Source organism: Zonotrichia albicollis, chromosome 2, assembly GCF_047830755.1.
Source record: "Zonotrichia albicollis isolate bZonAlb1 chromosome 2, bZonAlb1.hap1, whole genome shotgun sequence".
Classification (NCBI taxonomy): domain Eukaryota; kingdom Metazoa; phylum Chordata; class Aves; order Passeriformes; family Passerellidae; genus Zonotrichia; species Zonotrichia albicollis.
Genome location: NC_133820.1, coordinates 52,561,644 through 52,585,280, shown reverse-complemented (window position 1 = coordinate 52,585,280; position 23,637 = coordinate 52,561,644). Strand labels below are relative to the sequence as shown.

The 23,637-nt window shown below is 35.4% G+C and overlaps 1 protein-coding gene across 7 annotated transcripts in view; it reads right to left on the bottom strand.

Moving 5' to 3' along the window:
• CNTN5 (contactin 5) overlaps positions 1-23,637 on the bottom strand; it is a 619,341-nt gene that overhangs the window by 417,471 nt on the left and 178,233 nt on the right. For all 7 annotated transcript variants that reach the window (XM_074535151.1, XM_074535149.1, XM_005482597.4 and 4 more), the window contains one exon: positions 5,484-5,623. The gene's annotated coding sequence lies outside the window, so the exon portion shown is untranslated. The remainder of the gene's footprint in view (positions 1-5,483; positions 5,624-23,637) is intronic.

The following is a 23,637-nucleotide window of genomic DNA, read 5'->3' as shown; positions in this document are numbered from 1 at the left end:
AAAAATATGGTGCCTCCCCAGATCCGACCAAAAGTGGGGGTGAGGCCCTAGCACGCTTAATTTTGCATTTTGTATTTTTGTATTAATTCGCCCTTCAGCAGTGGGAGGTGGCACCCTCAGTGGAGTGGCTCTGTGTGTAGTTCACTCCTGTTCTCACCAGGATTTCTGATGCTGCATCGGCACAAGAATTCACCTGCTTGAAAAATTTAGGCATGCTTTGTAGCTTACTGTGATTGCAAAGCCAGTCTGATAGCAAGATGCCTTGGAAAGTAGAAGTCTTACTGCCTTGAAATTTCCCTTAAATCTAGTATATCGATATAGCCCTAAAACAGAATGGAATGAAACAAACCAAAAACAGAATGTTTTCCACTGCATCAACCAATTAAGCATTGAATATGTGATCAGTAGATAAGCCACAGGGAAGGGAGGGTAACAAGGCGAGAACTGAACCACATCATTTGCAGTGATTTGTCATTGATAAGGCTTCACTGTAATGCCAGACTGAGCCTAAGTAACTATCTTTTTTCTTCTTTGGATCACATTGGGATGCTTAAAATGTTTCTTGTATGGAGACAGATTTATAGGAGATCTGAAACCTGCATACAGGCAATTTGCTAGACTAGTATTCCTATTTTCCCTATTGTGTATCAACAGAAGGCAGTGAACCACTATTATATGTTGAATTTTAGATTCTCATTAGCCTGGAGTAAGCTGTAAACATATATATCACAATTTAATCCATCAAATTATGTGCTCAGTATTAATGAAAACTGTACTAATAGCTGAATAATTCAGAACTGTAGTCTAATAGGACTTCAGACAGTACTCAGAAGACTTAAAAAAATATATTAACATAAATTCTTAATTTTGAAGTGCTTTAACCTTTGTAAACTTACAGAAAAGCAAAATATAGTATTTCATTACAAAATTAAAATAAAGGAAACTGTCAGAACATAAAGTTGAAAATAAAGCAAATGTGTTCAAGATCAAAAGCCTTGAATATTCTAGTTATTTCTATTCTAGTTATTTCTAAGTCTAAGCAAGAAAGGGAAGAATCACTACTCATTTCAGGCCATAAAAACATTAATTTCCTCAGAAACCAGGCATGCTTGTTTCCAACAAGATAGCAGTCATATAAGCCCCAAACCTCTTAAATCCTATTTTTAAATTAGTGTGTTTCTATTAACACTGCTACCTATGGTTCTCCTGTCTATATTGCTCTTCCCACCTTGAAAAGAAAGTTGTTACTCATATGAGATGATTCAGCTGCTAGCAAAGCAGGTGCTAAAATGCTATACTTTGCATCCAGCTGGCAAAACATTTTCTGTAAGATTGAAATTCGAGCCCTTAATGTATGAAACCAAAGGAAACCTTTCCTGATGAGAATAATTATGTCTGAAATAGATTTGATGGCATTTTCTACCTCCAGTACTTGTAATTCTATAATTAAGGGAAAGGTATTTGGGTGACCTATATGCCCAGTGCAGGCTTGAATGGCCCTAAGTTAGAGAACCAATAGCTAACCATAGAGAACCAATGGAAAGCCTGACTAAGTCACTGGAGTATAGTTAGTAAACTTTAGTATTACTCTTAACATGATCTTTGCATTTGTATGGAAAAAGTATGATTTCTACAGGAGCTTAAATGTAATTAAAAAACCCCAACCCAAAGTACTAGATGTAATCTCAAAAATCTTTTTTGAGCATACTAAATTAGGAATCAGTGGGAATAAATAGATCCCTTTAGTTCTTCAAAGTTAAGTAGGTAACATGCAAGTTATCTCAAAAGCAGGATTCCCAGGCAGAATCTCTTTTAAAAATAATTTTTCTCCAATTTGATTGGTGAAACAATACATGTTTAAGGAGTCAAAATTTCTTTAATTAATATTTAAACACAAGCTCCTTTTTTCATGGTAAAATTCACATAGTGTATGAAATTTAAAGCTTATCGGTTCTCAAAAAATTATGTGAAAGATAGAAATTCAAACAATCAGGACACAATTTAGAATCATTAATTTTATGCTCAAAGAAATCATATTAAAATCATTAAATGATCAAGAGCCTGAACACCATTATATTCACTGGTAGCAAGACTTTTTCCTTAGCACCTTGGAAGATTGTGCAGCACAAAAGTAATCACGAAAAGAAAAAAATCTCACTAAAAATGCTACATTTATCCCTTTTAGAGCCACAACCGTTTCTTTTTTAGTAAGGAGAGAGTTCCTGTGGGTAGCTTTACCTGGCTATATGTCAAGAAAACAGCCTTGTTTGATAGGGAGAACTGTCCCCATGGAACATGAACTGGCAGAAGGCCAGAATCAGTAAGGAAAATTCAAAATCAGTTGCAGCAGAGCAGCAACCCAAAGTATCAATTTTCAAAATAATTGAGTCATTATCTAACACATGGAGTACTCAATAATACAATTTTTTTCCCCTGAATAAATTATAATAACCATTAGAAGTGAATTCAGTAAACACTCTTTTTCACCCATAGTTTTGAGTGAGTAGAATTTCTGGCAGGTACTCAAACAGGTCACCATGAGTAGGATAATGTGGCAATCTGTTATCATTAACTCTGTTGGAAAGGTTCTGAACACACTAGAGAGAATTAAATGACCTGGAAAACTCAGTCTATGGAAAAGTCTATTGTACTCATCTCCTTTATTTCCACCTCTATGCATCACTGGAACAGTGGAACAGCAAGATTTGCAGTGGTGACAAAGATAAAGGTCATTTTTCAGTTTCTCTTTCATCCAGGATGAACCATTTAGGGACTGTTAAATTCTACACATTCAGAAAATGACTATTTTCTGTCAGGTCCTTCTGCTCTCTTGGTGCGTTAGTCTATTGAAATCTTCACATTTGGAAGACATTGCAGATTTGTGTTTTAAAAATCACTGCTACTTTTGTTCCGGACCATCATTGTTACAAGTGTCAGAATTTCAGATCATGCAAAATAACAATGTACAACCCCTCTACATAGCCCGTTTTAGCAACTGTTTTTCCTAACCAGTGTAATTTTTTCCAGCAAAACTTGAAAGAAAGAGCAGTTCTTAACAGCTCTATTAAATCAAATCACCATTCCAAGATCCAAATGGTCAAGATAAATACTATAAAGAGAATGACAGCTGATTCAAAAACATGCATCAGAGACGTTTCTATTGTTCATATTAACTTTGTTGCTGTTTTCCATTTATTTGAGTGGTTAACTTTAAATAAAGAATGCAACTTTGATGTGCATCAGCTCTACTGATTTAACAGTTTTGTATGCAAACCTTATTCTTGGGAAATCCAACTAAAGGTATATCCACATCAATGAAAGAAAATAAACAGGGAATCAGCAGAATCTTAGGCAAAATAAAAGAAATCTTTTGCATTTTGGGAAAGGGGAGATGAACATATGCCTTGACTTCAAAGTTGAGAAAAAAATTCAAGGTACTGTAGGCAGGGAAGCTCAGGGTTTTCCTTAAATCTGCTTTGTTTCACACTATTTACTTACTGAGAGGCTGAGGACATGGACTACCAAATATATGATTTTAACGGCATATTCTTCACTGGTAAATAAGCAACTCCTGCTTAGGCATAAAACTATACCAAGTCTTTCCTCTTTATAGAAACGTAACAAATTCACTAGAAATTTATCTTATTTTTTCAGTAGGAATTTCTGTATTTGAACATTTTATCATTTATGACAAATGATTATGACATGGATTTAAGAAACAGACACAAGACTCACTTCTATTCTGTTGTAACAGAGGATGAATTTAAGATCTCACACAAAGGCTGACAGGTCAAAAGTTGGTTCTGTCACTTGATATTATAGATTAACATAGAAAGAATATCTACATAAATGATCCTGAAATATTTGTCAAAACTTGACTACTATAAACTTCCAGTTTAAAGACTAGCAGAATTCTGGAATAGTATACACAATTATTTGGGCTATAAGAAATTGTTTTGAGAAACAAAAATCTGTGGGAAATTATGTCTTTCACGAATCATAAACAATTATGTCTTTAACTTTTCTGTTCTTTAACAAGAAAGATAAGAGAATGATTTTTCATTTATCTCTTGGGAAAAAAAACCCTCTTCCCTTTTCTCTTCCCATATGACTTTTTGCTCAAAACTATTAAAGACATCTCTTAGATTACAGAAAGCCTGCTTTGCGTGCATTCAGAACCAAAATATTTTTATACAACAAATATCTTTCAATAAATCTTCTACTCTTGTAACACTTGTCGAAAAAAAAAAATTTAAAAACCAGCAAGTTAAAATTCACTTGCCAATCTTTCCTATGCTTTTAGTGCAATACATTTCCAAGGGCAGGAAAAAGAGTTAAACTGTGTTATTTTTAAAATGACACTGTGAATCTACTCATATCAAGTTCATCAGTTCTAATTCAGTTACGTCTTTTGGAGGTCACTGTCTCTCTCATTCATTACAAAGGCTTTCTGATTCTTTGGTATGATTCTCAATTAGTTGGGTAGGCAGGTAAAACATCTGATATCCAATAGTGAACTATGACCTTCCAAATATGTTTGCACAGCCACACATTACACTTTAGCAAGCTCTTTACCTTAACCCATTAATAAACCATAGTTTGAGGTTAAGAATAAAGACTCAACTCAAAAATTAATTAGAGGTGTTATGAACTACATGGTCATGAGTCATTCAGCTATGAAATGATAAAGCACACCAGTTAACAGATAACCGCAGACATTTACTCCATCTTATTTCAATCTGTGGCTGTACTCATGATAAATTGAAATTGAATAACCATTGTTCATCTGTATAGTGAATATCAGATTCAAATTACTCAAATCTGCTGCTGCTGCATCACAATGGTTTGTATCACAACAGGCTCTTGAGCAAAGCACTTTCTCATTCACCTGCTTCATTAATACAAATTTGTGTTTATTCAGTACTCTAGCAAGTACTCTATTATACAAACCACTTAATATAAGCTGGAGAAACCGTAACTCCTAAAAGGGGCATTATCCGTGACTTTCGAGAGGTTTACCTTTGTGGAACTCACTTGTCATATCAGCAAATTCACATATTCTAGACCTAGATCAAGCCCCACTGAAATACTTGAGAGATTAGACATGCAATATAGACTTTGTGACTCATCCACAGAGATTTCTAGAATCAATTATATGGAACTAAACATGACATAAAAATTAGACTTCAAAATTAATTCAGCACATTCAGGTAAAGAGTATACTGCAGTGACAATTTTAAACACTTTCAAGGAGTGGTAAACACTTTTAAAACAGAACCTTTTGCAAACCAATGGTAAAAAATAAAGCAATATCATCCATAAAACTAGATTGGGTTTTTAATCTCTGTTCCATTTGTGACTTTATTCAGTTTAAATTGCTCATGAGAGCATCTGTGTTTGAATTGAACTTTATAAACCAATAAAGGCAAAAATTAAAAACAATAAAGATATCCCAAAAGCAGTTTTGTCTAAATATCCAGTACCTCAACTTTCCAATTGGCTGTGCAGAAGTTGTTCTTCAAAACAGAACTGATCTCCACAGATTAGTTCCTGTATGAGTGAAAGCTGACGATGCTCAGATGCTGTGCTGGATCCAACAGTATTAGGACTCCCTTTTCATAATCTGTGGGGGGGAAAAAAATGTTACACGTGTGTAGAGCTGTTGTTAAAGTGTTAGATGTGTCAAACTTTCTTCTATGTATGCATATGTTCATTTGGCTCTTTATGTTTCATTACTTGCATATTGCGTGACATGACAGTGCTGGTTGGCTGTATGAGTTTAATCCAAGCTACCTGTCTTGCTTCAGAGTGGATAAGAATGTAAAAGTCTTTGTTTTATGCAGTTTGGTGGGAAAAAACCTCCTTATTCTTGCAACAAGAACAAAAAATCATTAAGGGAATTAAGAGAAATTAAGAATTCCTTTTTATTTGCTACCCCTTAAGAAAAGACAGTGCTGGGAAGAATGCAAAATGTACAAGTTCACATTATTAGCCTCCTATGTTCAGGTAGACTCATCTATAATGGAAGGAATGTAAAACAATTTCTGTTGTTTGAATTTAAACCAGCTCATGAGCATTCTTGTAAAGATGTTTTCTCACAGGAATTTTTTAGAGTGACCTTTTTCAGGTGGCATGCAATTATGACTTTGTTGATTATTTCATTTTCAAGGTACTCATTTGAAATTACGCTAGAGGCATGTGTCTCCATTTAGCTTATTATCCTAAAAAAATAGAGCATGACTTTCTTAAAATAATTATTGTTTGAACTATTCAATCATTAAGTTAAATTGACAACAGAGAAATCACAACACTTAATAAATTTGAACAATTGTTAGCAACTTCCATTAAGAAAGCAAAAAAAACCCTTACCTCTCCCCCTCAAAAATCAACTAAGCAAAAAACCTGCAAAAATCAAAAAAAAAAAACCTCCCCAAAGACCCAAACAAAAAAACCCCTAAAACTCAAACAAAAAATCACTGTCGTGGTGTTCATGGGCATTTAGATTAATTTTCACATAAAGGCTAAAACCCAGTCTTCTTCTTCTGTAAAAAACTGTTTATTAACCAAACAATTAACACAACTGTATCATGTTAAAGCTTTTCCTTTTTTCATTTTCTTGTATTCAATCTGATCAAGTTTTTAAATGCTTCTTCCCTTGACTTTTTCATTATTTCATCCTGTCAAAAGGAATCATGGGGAATGTCTTTATGTTCTGCTTAACTGTATACTTCACCTGTTGTCCTGGGAAACCAGCAGCATCTATTAAATAGTTTTTTCCCTCCTCAAAACAAAGCAACCAAACAAATAGCCAACTAAGAGTTCTGGTTATACCTCTTTATGTGACTGGCAGGAAATGTATTAGATGTCCAAATTTCTTCTACCAAAACACTGTGGTAGAACTGACTATCAGTTTCATAGCTAATTCACATAAGAATTATGAACAATCTTCCCTCATTCTATTACCTAGACCTTGCCTTTGGAAAGGCACTGAATTCAGGGACTGGAGAATAGATTTGACTTACACTGCATATTTTGAAACAAACAAGCAAAGAAACTGTATAAGGGAGAAAATCTGCTGCCGCTCCTATTAATATTTTTAAAGGCCAGCCTAGAGGATAAGAATTTACTTAGGTGATATTACAACTCTGCCTTGTACCGCTTGAATGATTCAAAGCTGCATCTGCAGTCCAGAAACCATTTAGATCTATGAAGCAAAGGAAGGCAATCTGCTCATCCTTCTTTTAGAGTTTGTTCACCTTGCAGAAAACAGTGAAATTTTATAAAGATTATGAAGACAAAGATTAATCTCCATCAATTTCCATCTCTGACAGAAGCACTTCTGCACAACCATGCTTTATTTCATTTGACTACGCCATGAGCTTCTCCAATCAGCACCTGGATATTGACTATCTCAGCCCTGAAGCATTTAGCTAAAAGTTAGAAAAAGCCCTAGATACTTCTCTGAGTGGAATGGATCCTGTAGCCCAGTGAATAAGATGTTGCTACAGCTACCAGCATGCCATGATATTTGCACAAATTTTCAAGGCTATAAGACAGCCTTGTTTACTTTGTCTGAACTTCTCTTACCTAGCTAAACTTTGGTATGAGCTCTATGCTAGAGCTGTAACAGCAATTTTTGAAATTTAAAAGAAACTAGGTCTTATTTAATTTTGCTTTTGCTTATCTTCCTATGGTAAAATTTTCATATATGTGGTAGTAACACATAGTTTTCTGTACAGAATCTGATATTTATGACTGTAACATAGCAACATAGCATAGAGGAATATGGTTGTGGTATGGAGAAACAGACCTTGAATGGTAGGACACAGGATGCAATGCAGAGAGGGTAATAAGAAATAGGCCGATTTAACATGAATTAACAGGAATAATGATTTTTAAACTACTAATGGTCACAGGTTTCATTTTAAAAAACTTCTATTGTTATAAAAATAAATATAAATCTGTGTTACTTTCAGCTGTGAACTGAATGTTAAAAATATAATTTGGAAAGAAATGTTCCACAGTTACATGGAAGCAGGATGCATTAAAAGGAAAAGAATCACAATTTATTCAAACATTTTATTGGATATAAACATCTGCAGATCACTGAATTCCACAGAAGGTGGGCTAGCCATTAGGTTTCAGCAGCTGAAAGAAACAATAAATCACAGCTTTTACTTTTACAGCCCATTACACACAAAGGTCTAAAACCTTTCTATTTGCAAGCCTCAGAGTACTCCAGCTGCAAAGTCTTTAACTTTCCAACTTTCTGTGACTAATAGATGTTATACTGTAGAATGAACAGGAAATTAGAGTGGAGAGCGGTGTAAAATCAGTATCCTTAGAAAGGCTGTGCAGGAGGGATGTGAAGAATAGCTCACTGTAGGGCTATGCTGTCTCGCAGTGATCCTCAGACAAGACAGATTACATTCTTGTTAATGACCATTTAAGAATCAGTGGATTTCTGTATGTTAGAAAGGAGAAGCAGCTATAAAGCTGTTAAATATTGTGGAAGGGCAAGGTAGGAGAGGCAAATAGAGAGGCAATAGATTCAGCAAGAAATTTCGTTGAGACCTGCTGTAGTTGGAAAAAAAATAGCTTGAGAGTTGTATAGACCTTTCTCCTGCTTTTGACCTCACACAGGAAAGTTATGCCCTTTTAAAATTTCATTCTGTGTTGAAGGGTAAATCCTTTATTTTTCATTAAAATATCCTTTCAATTGACTTGCCCTTCAGAATTTATTAAACAAATCTACTATTTCTGATGTAGCACAGATCGGAAAAATAGTTATCTTCTTCTCACATGTCTATTCAATAATTCTACCTTTTTTTCTTGAAGTGGCCAAATCAGACCTTTCTCTCACTCAGTTTAGCCTTTTTCCTACTGTGCCAAATGGGCCCACAGCCCCTAGCTACTCTGAAAACATGTCACGGCATCATCGACTGCATGGAAAAAAGCTTTTCTAAGAAATGCAATACCTCCCACATTGAACTAGGGGAAACTCCAGGCTCCCTCAGACAGATGAAGCAGCTTTCACTATCTGTGTCTGTATTACAGGAAAGAGGTTCCTGCTGTGCAACCAGACTACCTGGTGACTGCAAGGCAGACGGCACCATCCTCAGCAAACACAGTTTTGATAAGATCAAAGACTACTGCGTTCCTAAATGTCCTCTGGGAGGCCTTGTACTGTAGGGTACACTGAAGAATAAGCTTGCTATAAAAAAACCCAAGTATTTCTACTATGTATTTGAGTTTCAATCCTGCTTTTGGAATCTTAGTGCAATGTTTCCCATTTAGAGTCTTTTTCTTCTGCTATTTTCTTCAATCTATTTCTGGTACTGTACAGTCTTGACAGGTGAAGATTACAGACCATGTAGATGTACCAGATATATCTTAATGGTAAGAAATTCTTCCTCAGAGTCCTTATCAAATACACTGTCCATTGCTGGTAATATAAAATAGAGTTTAAGCACATAAAACTACTCCACGAGTTGGCTATTTCTCCCATCTCACATTATCCTTGAATGTCTGCTTTGAATCAACCTATAGAGAAATCAAATGTAACACAGGACAGGGTTTCTACTGGTTTAGTTGGAAGTGTGAAAGCATTTCTGTCCTTGTGTGATGGGCAACAATCTGGCCAGCCCCAAGGGAAGATGTGTCTAGTTCTGAACTTAAATTTAGAATAAAAATATTCCACTTAGAAAACAAACTTCAAATCCTGAAGTGATGAGAAATTATTTACTCGCACAAAGGAATGGTAGGTACCACACAGTCCTCAACCCTGTCTTTTGTGGACTTCTCCAGTGGAAAAATTTTCAGAAAGCCTGTGAATCTAGGAATTTATTTTAAATATATGCACATATCTCAGTAATTTCAAAACAATAATTTCATAATACATTTTTAATCTGGTAGACAGAAGTAGAGATCATTATTCAAGTTCTTAAAAATGTAGCAACAAGTCCATCTTTACATTTAAATGATATATTGATATTCACAAGTAATTTTGGACTGACTACTTCCATCTACAAACTTCATGAACAGTAAGATGGTATCCCAGAATAGTCCTTCTTGCCTCACTTGCATTATAATAACAATAATAATGGTGTCTGTAATATCTGTAACACACACAACTGGCGCTGTCTGCAGTGTACCATGATTTTTCACAATAGAAGTTAAAGTCCATTTTTCAGAAAGAAAGCCATGGAAACATGAATTAGTAAATTAAAGGTCACCAAGAGCTGATGCCAATAAATATGAGGTTTTTAATTGCCATTTCCATTAAACTATAGAGCTCAGTACTGGAAGAACTCAATTGCTTAGGTGCAGATTTTGAAAGAACAAAATTATATGGCAGAAGATAATTGTTAGCTGTACAGATGAAACTTTGAGGACACACACTCAGATCCTAAAGATCATTTACAAATATTGTAAGTGGCATAATATTTAACTTCTGTTTCCTGTTTCTCTAACATCAGGAGATGTAGAAAGTGAGCAACACAGTGCTGCATGATTTACTTGGGGATTTTACTCTGAGTCACAACTAATACTAATATAACTTTGTCATGCAAGCAGCCAAAAAGTTTAGAAAGTGGAAAAGTACTAACACAGAAAATTCCTGCTGGTATGGAAGCCATGAGCTTGGGAACTGGGTCCTGGAACAAGAAACATACTGAAAAAATGCAGCTGACCTCTTTAAAAGTACAGGCGAGGAGGCTGGAAAGTGGTGACCTCCTGTGATACCATCAGTAAGTGCAAACCTCAAGAAACTGCAACTTAGTCTCTGAAAAAGTGGAAGCAGTGCTGAAAAACAAAATTGGGCTGGACAAACAGAAACGTCACAACTTTTTTGGTAGTCTGGATGAAAAATAGACATCAACAGCATCTACTAATTGCTCAAAATGATGTGTTCTACGCCCTTTTATATCTCTAGAATAGACAAAGAACTTAATTTTTTTCTAAAATAGAGCTTCCATCTCCCTGAAAACTTCCCATGCTGCACATATTTTTAATTTTGTGAACAAGTTGAAATCTACATAAACTTTCTACAAGATCTTAGACTCTCATTGAGGATACCTGGCTAACTCCAGAGTCCATGATGTCAATCATTTTTGAAGTCAGACTCATTTAAGGTGTTGGTTGCTGCTTCGGGCCCACTTTCGGAGTGGTTTCATTTTGTCCTTAACAGCTCTGGGATGGCTGGATCTCTCTTAGTGACTGGTTTGTCCTTTATTTCAACATGATTTGGCCAATTCTGAAACCTAATTCACTCAAAACTGGCAATTTACATCCATATAAGTAATATATCATCTTATATTGGTGAGAAGTTGCTTCACTAATGAAAAACTCACAGTAACCTATATTAATTATTGGAAATTTTTATATTGATTGTTGCTATATGATTGATTGCTGATGCTATTGACTGTTGCCATACTATTGCTTGTTAATTTATTACCCTGGCACTGCTATTGAGTTTAATTTCACCTTTTTTTGTGAATTGTCTTGTCATAGTGCAGTCTTCTCCAAGGGATCTGTCATGCAACTAAGCTTCTTCCAGCACAGTAAAACATAGCTATATTGATGGGAGAAGGAAACTGAGAGAGAGTTCCTTGCCCAAACCTGTTTTCCAACTCCACTCCAACAGGATCTTCATGTTTATATACAGGGCCACCTTTCTACCACACATGATGTTTCTGCTGGCTCTGCTGCTGCATCATCGTTAGTAAAATAATATCCTTTAGAAACAAGTTCACTGGTGGTCAGTGCAAGTACTCAGCTCATGATGAACTCCTCTAAGCTCAACTTCTGATGCATCTGTTTGCTCAGATTCTTTTTAGTTGTGAAAAGATACTTATTTTCAAGTCTAACGAACAGGATGTTTTCTTTCAACTTTGTAGCCACAGATGATTTTTCTTGGATATTTATCACTTTCTAAGAGGAAAGACAGAATTATGACTAATTGTGTTTCTCTTCTTTTTGACTCATAATGCACACAATAATGTGGATCAGTGTGCAGTGAAGACTGACTCAAGTCTTGTTTTTCAGAAGACCTGGTGAATAGCCATAATCTAGCAAAGTGAGTCAGTTTCCCTCTGGTCTTGTTTGTAATGCTCCCAGTATGTGTAACGTAATAATACTAACATAAATCTCTTATTATATAAAACAAGCAATCCTAAAAAGTTTTATAAACATTTTCAATCAACAGAACTTGTGAAGGCTATTATTTCCTATTTGCAGGTACGAAAATCAGGGAACAATATTTTTCAAGTCAGCATTAAAAAAGAAAAAAGAAAAAGCTTGACATCATCTAGGGTTTTAAGATATTGACTTTGAAGTGCTCTAATACTATCCTAATTGTTGAATCTGTCAAGTACCTGCACGTCTCATCACCTTTAAGTGCTGTTCTCTCTGTTGAACACCACTCAGAACAAAACTCCATGGTAGGTAACAAAAGAAAGACACCCAAACTTTGTGCAGCTGCTTGCAAATTTGGACCTTCTGAGTGATTTTCTCAAAGTCAAACAGTGAGCCTCTGTCTAAACAGTAAAAGAAATTAAGTCTCCTGCCTGTCACTTTACTTTGGAAACACGCTGCTTCTCATTCTCTCATTCTCCTTTAATTAGAAAAGAGTGGTCTATTAAAACAGCAAGGAAAATAGCATTACTTAATAAGTCAATACAAGAGAATAGGAAATGCAGGAGTAAAGATCTCACAATACACAGTACCTGTAACTAAAAAACTCTAAGGACAAAAGATGACTGAACTATTCTCTCAAGCAGACAAAGGTACTGAGAGGCAGCACCATGACAACTGGAGAATGAGGAGGGCTCAGTGACTAAACAGTGGCCTCAGTGGCTTTGCCATGTCATTCAGAGCATTTTCTAACCAAGCCAGGGTGAAAGTAAGTTACACTGGAAAATGACACATAGATTCCACAATTCTGTGCAAATTAAGTATAGGTGGAGCAAATAAAGATCAGAGATACATTTTAGGGCTAGTCATACAAGAATTTAATGAAGAATATATTTCTTTGTTTACTAAGTGTATGATCAGGGGGCAGATACATACTTTGAATATTTTAAACATAGGAAAATTCCTTTCTAAATATATCAATTTAGTTAAAGCCAAGTTGAAATTGTGATAGAAAAAGTGTGATTTGGAACAAATGCCAGATTTAGAACTACAAGGGAAGAATGCTAAAGGCATTAATTTTTACTGAAAACATTATTCCAACATGCATAAGTGTCCTCCTGCCAACATTGCTTTCATTGCTCCCATAATGTGAGTCCTGACTGGGCTAAAGACTGAAGGTCTCTCCATCACCTCAAGACTATTAAATGCCCACAATTGTCCTCTTGCTCTCTTTCTCACATTGCTCTGTACCTCAAATCACAGCTAGTTTTCAGCTAGTGCAACACTGTCCCATAGAACCCACTAGATCTTTGTTCATCCTCATTCCCAGCGGCTCTGAATACCTTTCTTTTAGCCTTCCTTCTCTTCCTCCATTTCCCCTTCCCCTTGCTTCTCTACATCAACCTTTGGAATTCGTCTATGTTAGAGGTTAAAGCAAAATGGAGGGAAGGGGACATGGCTACATCTGGAAAAATTATAGATTCAGATGAAGGTGCCTGACTTAGGTAATCACATACCAACACCTTAATGTGTTTCCTGTGCTTTATTAATTTTCTTTTTCATTCTCTTAATGGTTTCCAAACAAATATTGCTCTTCCTCTTAGTGTTGGAACTCTTAAATATTCAGAGTTGTTTTGATATGTTATTGAAAAAGCCATGAGGTTATTGGTGCATGGAGAAATATTATCAAGCAAAGATCTCTCCAGCTCATCTTGTTACACAAGTCCTAGCAATATTTCTGATATTAATCTTCTAACAACATACAGCCTATTCATGGAACTACACACCATTCAGCCTTACCTTAGTCCCTGGGAAGGTTATGGATTAGCTAATGCTGGATACTATTTCCAGGCACATGAAGGACAAGAAAATCATCAGGAATAGTCAGCACAGCTTCCCGAAAGGGAAGTCATGCTTGACCAGCTTGATAAACTTGTACGATGAAATGACTGACCTTGCAGAAGTGAGGAGAGCAGTGGCAATTTTCTACCTGTACTTCAGTAACACATTCACAGCCTCATAGATAAGCTGCTTATGTATGGGCTGGATGAAAAGACTTTAGGATGAAATATAAACTGACAGAATGGCTAGACCATTGTAGTGGTGATCTCTGGTGCAATATTTAATTGGAGGCCAGGGACTGGTGGTGTACTCCAAGGGTCAATACTGTGTCCAGTCCATTTTAATACTTCAATTAATGATTGTATAATAATATTCTCATCAAATTTGCAAGTGACACAGGAAGAGTGGCTGTTATACCACAGGGTCATAGAATATTCTGAGTTGGAAGGCACCCATAAGGATCATCGAAATCCAATTCTGCACCCTGCACAAGACAGCCTAAGAACCACAGCCTGTGCCTGAGAGTATTGTCCAAACACTTTTTGATCTCTGTCAGTCTTCATGATGTGACCACATTCCTTGGGAACCATCTCTAGTGCCCAGCCACCCTCTGAGTGATGAAGAATCTTTTCCTAATATCCAAACTAAACCTCCCCAGAGACACAATTTCATGCTGTTCCCTTAGATCCTATCACTGAACTAATGTAGAGAAAGATCCAGAGAAAAGATCCGTGCCTGCATCTCCACCTCCCCTCTTGAGGAAGCTGCAGACTGTGGTGAAGTCTCTTCTCAAACTCCTCTTCTCTTCACGAAAATGCGTATAAGATTATTTTCAGAAATAAGTGAATATTTCTTTATTCTGAAGGAGTAGTATTTTTCTTTTAAACAAAGAAAACTACCACACGCCAGAAACAATATTACTTTCAAATTGTACTTCCTTGGCAGTGAGGACACTGGGCATGCACGAAGTCTTGGGAGGGGATGTGTCCGGGAGAGCGGACAACAATCAAGGCAGTAAAAGATTCAACTTGTGACTTCTTTTTTGGATTTTGAACAGAATATTTGCACTGTTGCTCCTAGCATTCCTTGAAAAGGCCAGAGTAATAAATATATTTAAAAATTATCAGATAAGTTTGAAACATTATGAAAGAAATATTGCAGTAGCATCTATCCTACTCAAGAAGTGAGTGAAATAAAGCAAATTGCATGATCCTGTTCGCTGCCAGTATACTGAGGTATGGACCAGCAATTTACCTGAGTTACAGGACAAAGCACATAGGCATATTTTTTGGCCCATTTAGGCCTAAAAAGGATTTCAGGCCAGAACTGGCCACAAACCAGATATCATTTTGCCCTGAGATTATTTTGGAGAAAAGAAAACACTGATTGTGATATCATCCTGAAATCATCAGACACATGTGTTATTAAAAATTCAGCAGAGGTAAAAACAATGAATTTTCAATGTAAAACTGTATTCATAAGCTTAACCTGTTTGATAAATGAGCTGTAATAGCACCCCTTGTCAATTATGTGTCATGTCTGTTTTTAAATTAGTTTACATTGCTGCATTAGCAAATTAAATAAAAAATTATACTGGGTTTGCACTTTCATGCATGGAACAAATGTGTGGTATAGATACAAAAATCCAGTAAAAAATAAATAAATAAATTATTATTATTATTGCTTTTATTATTGCTTTTATAATGTGCTGAGATAAAGACAGTTTAATAGGTTAAAAAAAAAAATTAGTGCATGCAAGAAAAACAAAAGAAGGAACTCATTCACCACATCTCATGAACAGGTGGGCAGACACCTCCAGGACAACCAGGGTTCCACTGTGCTTAACAGTGACTCAGGAAGACAAACTTCATCACTCTCAATGCCCTCCCCTCCCTCCTTCTTCCCCCAGCTCTACATGCTGAGCATAATGCCATATGACATGGAATATCCTCTGTGTCAGTTGTTGTCAGCTCTCCTGGATGTGTCCCCTCCCGAGACTTCGTGCATGCCCAGTGCCCTCACTGCCAAAGCAGTACAAGAAATAGAAGAATCCTTGAATCTGTGTTAGCTCTGCTCAGCAATAACTAAAACCTGTGTTATCAACATTGTTTTCACTACAGGTTCAAAACACAGCCCAACACTGGCTACAATGAAGAAATTAATTCTATCCTGACAAAAAAACAGTACAGTTAGCCCAGAATATTTTTTTTCAGTCTTCCCTAGGTTTAGCAAAGGAGTGAGGAGAAATTTACAGTAGGAAATCATTCAGCACAGAATGATAAGATCAGTATATCTAAGTGTTAGATCAGTTCCCTACAAGATACATAAGGCCCATGGGGTAGTCTGTACTGAACATTCATGGAATCACAGGATGGTTTGAGTTTTAAGGGACCTTAAAGACCACCTAACTCCAACCCATCTGCCATAGCCAGGGATGCAACTCACTAGATCAGGTTGCCCAGAGCTCTGTCAAGCCTGGCCTTGAACACTTCCAAGAATCAGGCATACATCACCTCTTTGGCCAACATGTTCCAGTGCTTTACACCTTCTGAGTAAAGAATTTCTTCCTAACATCTAATCTAAACCTACCTTCCTTCAGTTTAAAGTCAGTTTAAGGATCTGGAGAGCCTGTGCTGCACTGTCCTTGAAATATGTTTAGTACATACCAAAACCACACTAGTTCTAGTATAAACACAAAGAAGGAAGGTCAAGGTACTTACATCAAAACTTCACTATGCTTTGAATCAAAATGCCTTCCTTCCTTCCTTCCTTCCTTCCTTCCTTCCTTCCTTCCTTCCTTCCTTCCTTCCTTCCTTCCTTCCTTCCTTCCTTCCTTCCGCCACTTCCTTCCTTCCTTCCGCCACTTCCTTCCTTCCTTCCTTCCTTCCGCCACTTCCTTCCCTCCTTCCACCACTTCCTTCCACCACTTCCTTCCGCCACTTCCTTCTGTCCCCTCCCACTTTTCCCTTCCCTTTTCCTCTCCTGAACAGGAAATGTCTCGTAATTGCTTGACATTTCACAAAAAAAAGAGAATTATCTCCTGAGTAGTTGAGGTGGAACTCATGGAACATTGTATAATGTTTAACAATTATCAATGTTTATAACATTTCTTGTACAATTAATTGAGTCACATTAGCAGACAGGAGTGAAGAGTGCATGTATTCATTAAAAGAATTAAAGCAGCAGAAGTAGCAGGTCATCTGCTCAAAATTCAAGTTACATCCCTCTTAAAAGGACTGGCGTCTTTAACCAGTTTCTTCTTTTTGAATGACAAGTTGACTGGTTTTTAAAAATGTCATCCCCTTACTCTAGATACACATGTACAAAAAAGTCAAAATTTTTACTTTGATAAAGAAGGAAAATGGAGAAATAAGTCAGATTTTGTTTTGAATATATTTGAGGGTGGGAAAATAATTTTCCATGTATTTGATTATTCTTGGGGAATTTTCTACTAAAGTTTGGCACAAGAACATTAAAGAAAATACTGCAGAAAGACGAGACAATTTTGTGGAAATACTCTAAAAGATGCAACAATTAAAACATTTGTAGAAGTAAAATAAATATTTGCCATATATTAATTTCAGCATGAAAAACTGTAATGCGTCTATTCATAGACAAAGTTGTCAGAAGCTGCCTTTGCAAATTAAAATTCCATGTAGACATGCTTATTCTTAATTTAAAAAAAAATATTAATCTCTCATTGTTTCATGAAATGAGCACATATCTCTTTTTCTCCTCTATAAATGAGAAAGCAATTCGTGAACAAAATTAAAGTATTTTGGATTTAAGTAGACAACATATCAGTTACAAAGGCAGCAGTTATAGAAGTTTGTTTAGGTGTATGCTCATGCTGGTACAAAACTAAAAAAAAACATATCTGCCCTTCAAGTGAAAATTAGTAATTAAAAAAAAAAAGAAAAAATCATATTAAAGGATTTTCTGCACAGGTCTCCCTATAAATTCCATTAATCACCAGAAAAAATGAACCTGATTTTGTGAACAATTTTCATCTAAGCAAATGTAGCCATGACTCTTTGTATTAATGAGCATTACTCTAAAATCACTATTGTTTAAATAACTATGCTATTTATCATCCCAAAATCCCCCCCATGGTATTATATGAATTCTCAGTATTGCAACAAGCAGTACATAAACCACAATAACACACAGGTTCCAAGGTAGCTAACATCAGCTAGGAGCTGACTCAGTGAATGATCCTGTGCTCACAAAGGCGAGACCTTTTTCTTGTCTTGAGAAAACATTTAAGGATTTTAGAAAATAACAGAAATTTAGTATGCACATATGAAGTTAAATGGAAGCAGTTAAGAATTTCAAATGCATTCTAAACAGAGAAGTGATTATATTATTCCTTTAAAAGCAATCTAAATTTTGTATTGCTCTCTTCTATCAATCCTGCCTGAACTAGGATCTTTTAATTGGACTGGAGTTGAAGCTGTGTAAGGACTGTCTTTGGGTGGAACATAACCCAAACAGATGAAAATATGACTTGCTAAAAATTACCTCCATAAATCTATAATAAGATTACTGTGACCTTTTCAATGTTGAAGAATTTTTTTTTTCTCTACTTACTGTAGAGTTAGCATCATATGTATCTGTATAAATAGGACTAAATAATTAGGATATATTTATTTCCAGCATTGGATATGTAACTGTGAATTGAACCAAAAAAACCAAGTTTTTAAGTATGGGCCTTGTTTTGACAAAGCTGTTTCCAATCCAAAAGCAGGCTTGTTTTGTCTTGTCAAATATATCCACCATCTTTCACTCTGTCAATTGCCACTTGAGAATCTCTGAATCCATCTTCTCCTTCCTTAGATTCACTGTGGAAAGAGATGTTAAATACCTATGGTAGCATAAAACTACTTGTTTCAGATTTGAAATATGTACCTTATATCCAATCTTGTCATTCTTTTCTCTTTCAGAATGCCTTCAGGTTATTTGATTGTTAGGTAGTAGTTTTCATAATTAATGGCAGAAATTTAAGAATATGAGATGCAATTTTACATGGCTATACATTTTAAATAAAACCTCTTGTATATTTAGACAGACATTTTTAACATTGCATTCAGTTTCCTACCTTTTATGTATTTTTACTTTTTAAAGTCAACGCTAGAAAACAATAAACTAAAATCTCCTAAATTTTGATCCCCCAGTCACAGTCAATCATGGTTAACACTGAATTCATCTTTTCTGTCATCAGCTAAGCCATATTTCATGATGGTTTGTAATGTGTGCAATATACTTTTTCAGTGCAGTCTCCAAACATTTCAGGTAAAAAGAGGTAAGTCTTCAAAAATTCATTTTCCATTCATCCAAAAGAAACAGACTCGATTATTTTTATGAGAGCTTTTAGAAATTAACTTACACTTAGAAATGGTGACAGCCCTGACAGATTATCACCCTCAAAAAACTGATAGTATGATAATTTTTCATCTCTAAAGGGATATACAATTAATTAGAGAAGACCTAATGTATATATGCTGTCAGTTATCTGGAATATAAGTGTTGAGGTTTAAGTCCATGAAAAACATAAAATTTAAATAAAAAATCACTTCTGAGTTTCAAGAAATTATAGAAACTTTAACTAAGCTTAGGTTTTCAGTTAGGTAAAATCTTAATAGCTTATAATGCAGGTTTTTTTTCTTCAATTTTCTTGAAACTTTGCAAATTCTTTTGACCTAAAAACTGTCACATTAGCTGCCACAGGCAAAGTTTTGCAAAGACAAAGAAAATGCAAGTAAAAGCAGAAAGCAACAGTGTTTAAAACCGGAAACTTTGAAAGCCTAAATACAGTCCTAGTGCATTTCTATAGCAATGGTAAATCCTTGTAGCAAACCAGGTATATTCCTTGCACATTTTTACTATAGGCATCTATCTATACCTATTATTTTCTCCTCTTTTTCTTTGTCATATAGATTCAAGTATTCATTAAATAAAAAGAAGAATGTACTGTAAAATTTTTGTGGTGTTAGCTAATGAATTCATTCCTTTTAATATTTCCAGAAATAACCTAGAATTCTACTGTAATATGTGTTTTCAGACAGAAATTCTGCTGAGGAAAAGCTTCAGGATATTCTTATAAACTGAATAATAGTTGGTAAAACAATGTGATGAAAATAATACTTAAAAATATTTTAAATAAAGCATTCTACTAAATTATGAAACAAAAGCACTTCAGTATAATTCCTATGAAACCTAAACCAAGTAAAGCTGAAATTTGAAATGCGGATAATGAGTTTTGGAAAGTAAAGCCTTTGGGATAAGAATTACTTCTTAAATTTTCTGTTTGGTAAAGGAGAACCTGTGTGACCTCAGGCAAATCAAGACAGGGCTGACATCTATGGGCCTGTCATCTCCAGCTGGGCTAGCAAATTACAAAGTGCAGTACTCATGTGTGGCTCTGGCATCTAAGTATCTTAAGACTTCAAGACATATTGTATCAAAATTTGGTGATTTCCATTAATTTTTAGGTTAGCACTGTACAGTTTTGAGAAGCTGGTTAGTCCTTATTTAAGCAGGGGATGCGCAGAAATGACTTCTCTTTAATCTTAATTTTTAATATAAGCCTTTCCTAAAAATCCCTGCGGATCTTTTCCCTGATTCTGTGTTCTCCCTTAATTTGAGCAACAAGTTTTCTGAGACAACAGCTCTCTTTTGCTGGGTTTTTTAGAGCATATAATACATCAGCCATAATTTATAACCTAATCCCTAACATATACTATCACAGAATCAGGCATCTTCATTACTATTGTGTTATCAAATGACTAGAAATCCGTTTATGTCTTCGGAACTTAACTATAAAGCAGTCTTCTGTCATAATTTTTTTTTTCTAAAAATTATGCTAGGTATATTAAATATACCTTAAGCTGCATGTAGCTATGAACTTCCTATAAGCCAGCAGATATCTTTGCACCCAGACATTCATACTGCATGTTTAGGGATCAAATGCTGTAGTGTTCTAAGATATGTAAGATAAATTTCTTCTTGACTGTTTGATTTCTCAGATATTCACATTTAGCCAACAGCTCTGAATATCTTTTGCATGTTTTGATTCATGTTACTTTAAAATGAAGTGAATAGAGAAATATCAACAACAACTGGTCCTTGACTGATAAAAGACAGGCCAGATGAAATGGGTGCGTTTGTTCAAAAATGTATTCAGATTGAGACTCCCAAAAATTTAATTGGAAATATGGTCAGGGAATGAAAGTGAAAACAAGGCAATAAATTGCTTTCTTAAACTTTTTAATTGAGGAAAAATAGAAGGACATCAACTTCCATGTAGTGGAATGTTAGTGAATCTGATTGAAATTTGAATGAAGTCTGTAAAACAAGTAATTAAGTTCAGAGTACATATCTCTAGTGTATCTCTGCACCTCATGCTATTCTTAATGTGTGTAGTAAGATTCCTTTTGCTTGTGATGAAAAATATGACAGTGTGACATTTTCTTTAATTGGAAATTCTGATGTGTTTAATAGCATAAAGTTGGCCTCCAGCTTGAGAGTTCTGTCTCTTAGAATCAATGGTTAGACTTGAGGGCACTAGCTTGGTCATCAAGATCAATATTAGAAAAAATATGTCTTGTCAAGACCTCTTGGCCCCTTATCGATTCAAATAGGGTACTGCAGAGAAATTAATAATGACATTACAGCTGTTGGCCAACACACAGAATCTTCTCTCATTGATTTCAGTAGAGGTAGATGAATAACAGAAAAACACAATTAACTTAGACACAGTAGGAAGACTTGCTACAGAGCTTCCAAGGTGGAATCTGGGATTTGTAGTGATCACATGGAAGAATTTTCAGGAATACTAAATTGAATTCATGTTTGAAAGAATGTAAACAGCTGAAGCTGATTCCAGGGAAGGATTTTTACATTCCATTAAGGAAGTTTACCTCATTTTGTCAGCCTGGGCAAAGCTCTCTAGTTTTTCTTAGGACTATATGAAGGTGTTTTTGTTGTGAAGGTGGTTCCCTCCCACATATTTATCTCAAAGAAATTAGTTAAATGAGATATATTTTTAAAATGCCCTTATTTATCTTAGCAATCTTGCAATGTCTTTTCCTCAAATTGAAAAAGTCAGATATCATTCCAAAGTTGTAGTGTTAAACAAATAAACCCTTGTCATTTACTCCTACTCACCAGGAAATTTAAACTACTATTTTTGAACCTTTGCTAAATGACAAAAGATTTTATAGAGCCTAGAAAGATCTGAGCTCTTCTTTTACTTTTAGTGCTTCAAAAAGAGTTTGGAAAAAAATTTGTCCATGGGTCAGAGAGAACCTCACAGAAAACAGAAATGTCTCTCAAAATCTATTTTCATTTGAAATTTATTTTTTAGGTATTTTATTACACTAGTTTAAGAAGAATTACTTAAAATCAGTAAGCAATTTTCTTCCAGCCTAATTTCCTTCATGCTATGATAAATCATAGTTTTTAAAAGCTTGAAACTACTTTGCTAATATTTCCAAGTGATTAATATAAGTAATACTTTATTACTGCAATTGTAATAATTGAAAATAAAACATAAATTTTGTTATAATCCAATGGAAAATAATATTTTATGGAGACCTGCTACAACACATGAAAAATTCTACACCAAAAAAGAGATAATGACAGGAACAGAAGAGAGATGCGTTTCCCCTCATCTTCTGCAGAGATGAAACATTGAGAGAATCAGAATTAAGGCCCAGAGGGGGAGAGGAATACATGTTGTATAGTCCTGTCAGTCCCTACATGCAGACTGAAATCAGTAGAAGAAAGTTCTTCCAAGTTCTTCAACACTCTAATCACAAGTGTGGACTAGGACCAATGCTGGGAGTGATGCCTGGAGAGGCTACCCAGAACAGAGGCTAGGCAGAGGTAAAGGAATAAAGTAGGTATTTATTAAAAAGCCTTCAAAGGATACACTTTGGGCAGTACAAGAGCCTTGGGCTGTGGCTTCACCCAAGATGGACCCTGGGTCACGAGTTTTCACACTTTAATAAGTTTTGGTCCATTTCCATATTGGGGTTAATTGCCCAATTACATCTTTAGGTTATGAAGTCCCATCCTTTCAGATTGCTTTCCTCAATTCACTGTTGTTTATACTTCTTGAGCCTAAAGCTGCAATGGTGTCCTTGGTTCTCAGGCTGGAAAAATATTGTTTTGTCTGACTAAACTGTGAGGAGAACTTATGAACAGAAGAGTTTATATGAAGAGTTATCTACTGATGCAGTATAGAATCTGGAAAATATGAAAGATAAAACTTAGGGCATCAGGAGACACCCACAGGGAACCTTTACTCTCAAAGTGCTCATACTCTTAATAGTTTAGAAGCAGCCTCCTTACACTTTCAACTTCATGCTGGAGATAGTTTTGGTTTGTCTATTTTTATTATGCCATTTTTTTAGTATGCTGAAAAGATATAAGAATACAGCTGTATGGCTGTTGACTGTTTAGACTATTCTAGCACTTGTTTTGTTTATTAAGCCATACTCATAAGGAACTCAGAGTCCTATGTGTTATAAACAGCTATTTGGGGTTTAGTTTAGCCACAGAGTATTGGAATACCACTGGGATATCTGGTTCAGCACAGCTTAATCTTACTGAAAAGAAAACCTATTGCATAATAAAAGGAAAAATTGTAGGTATCTGTCA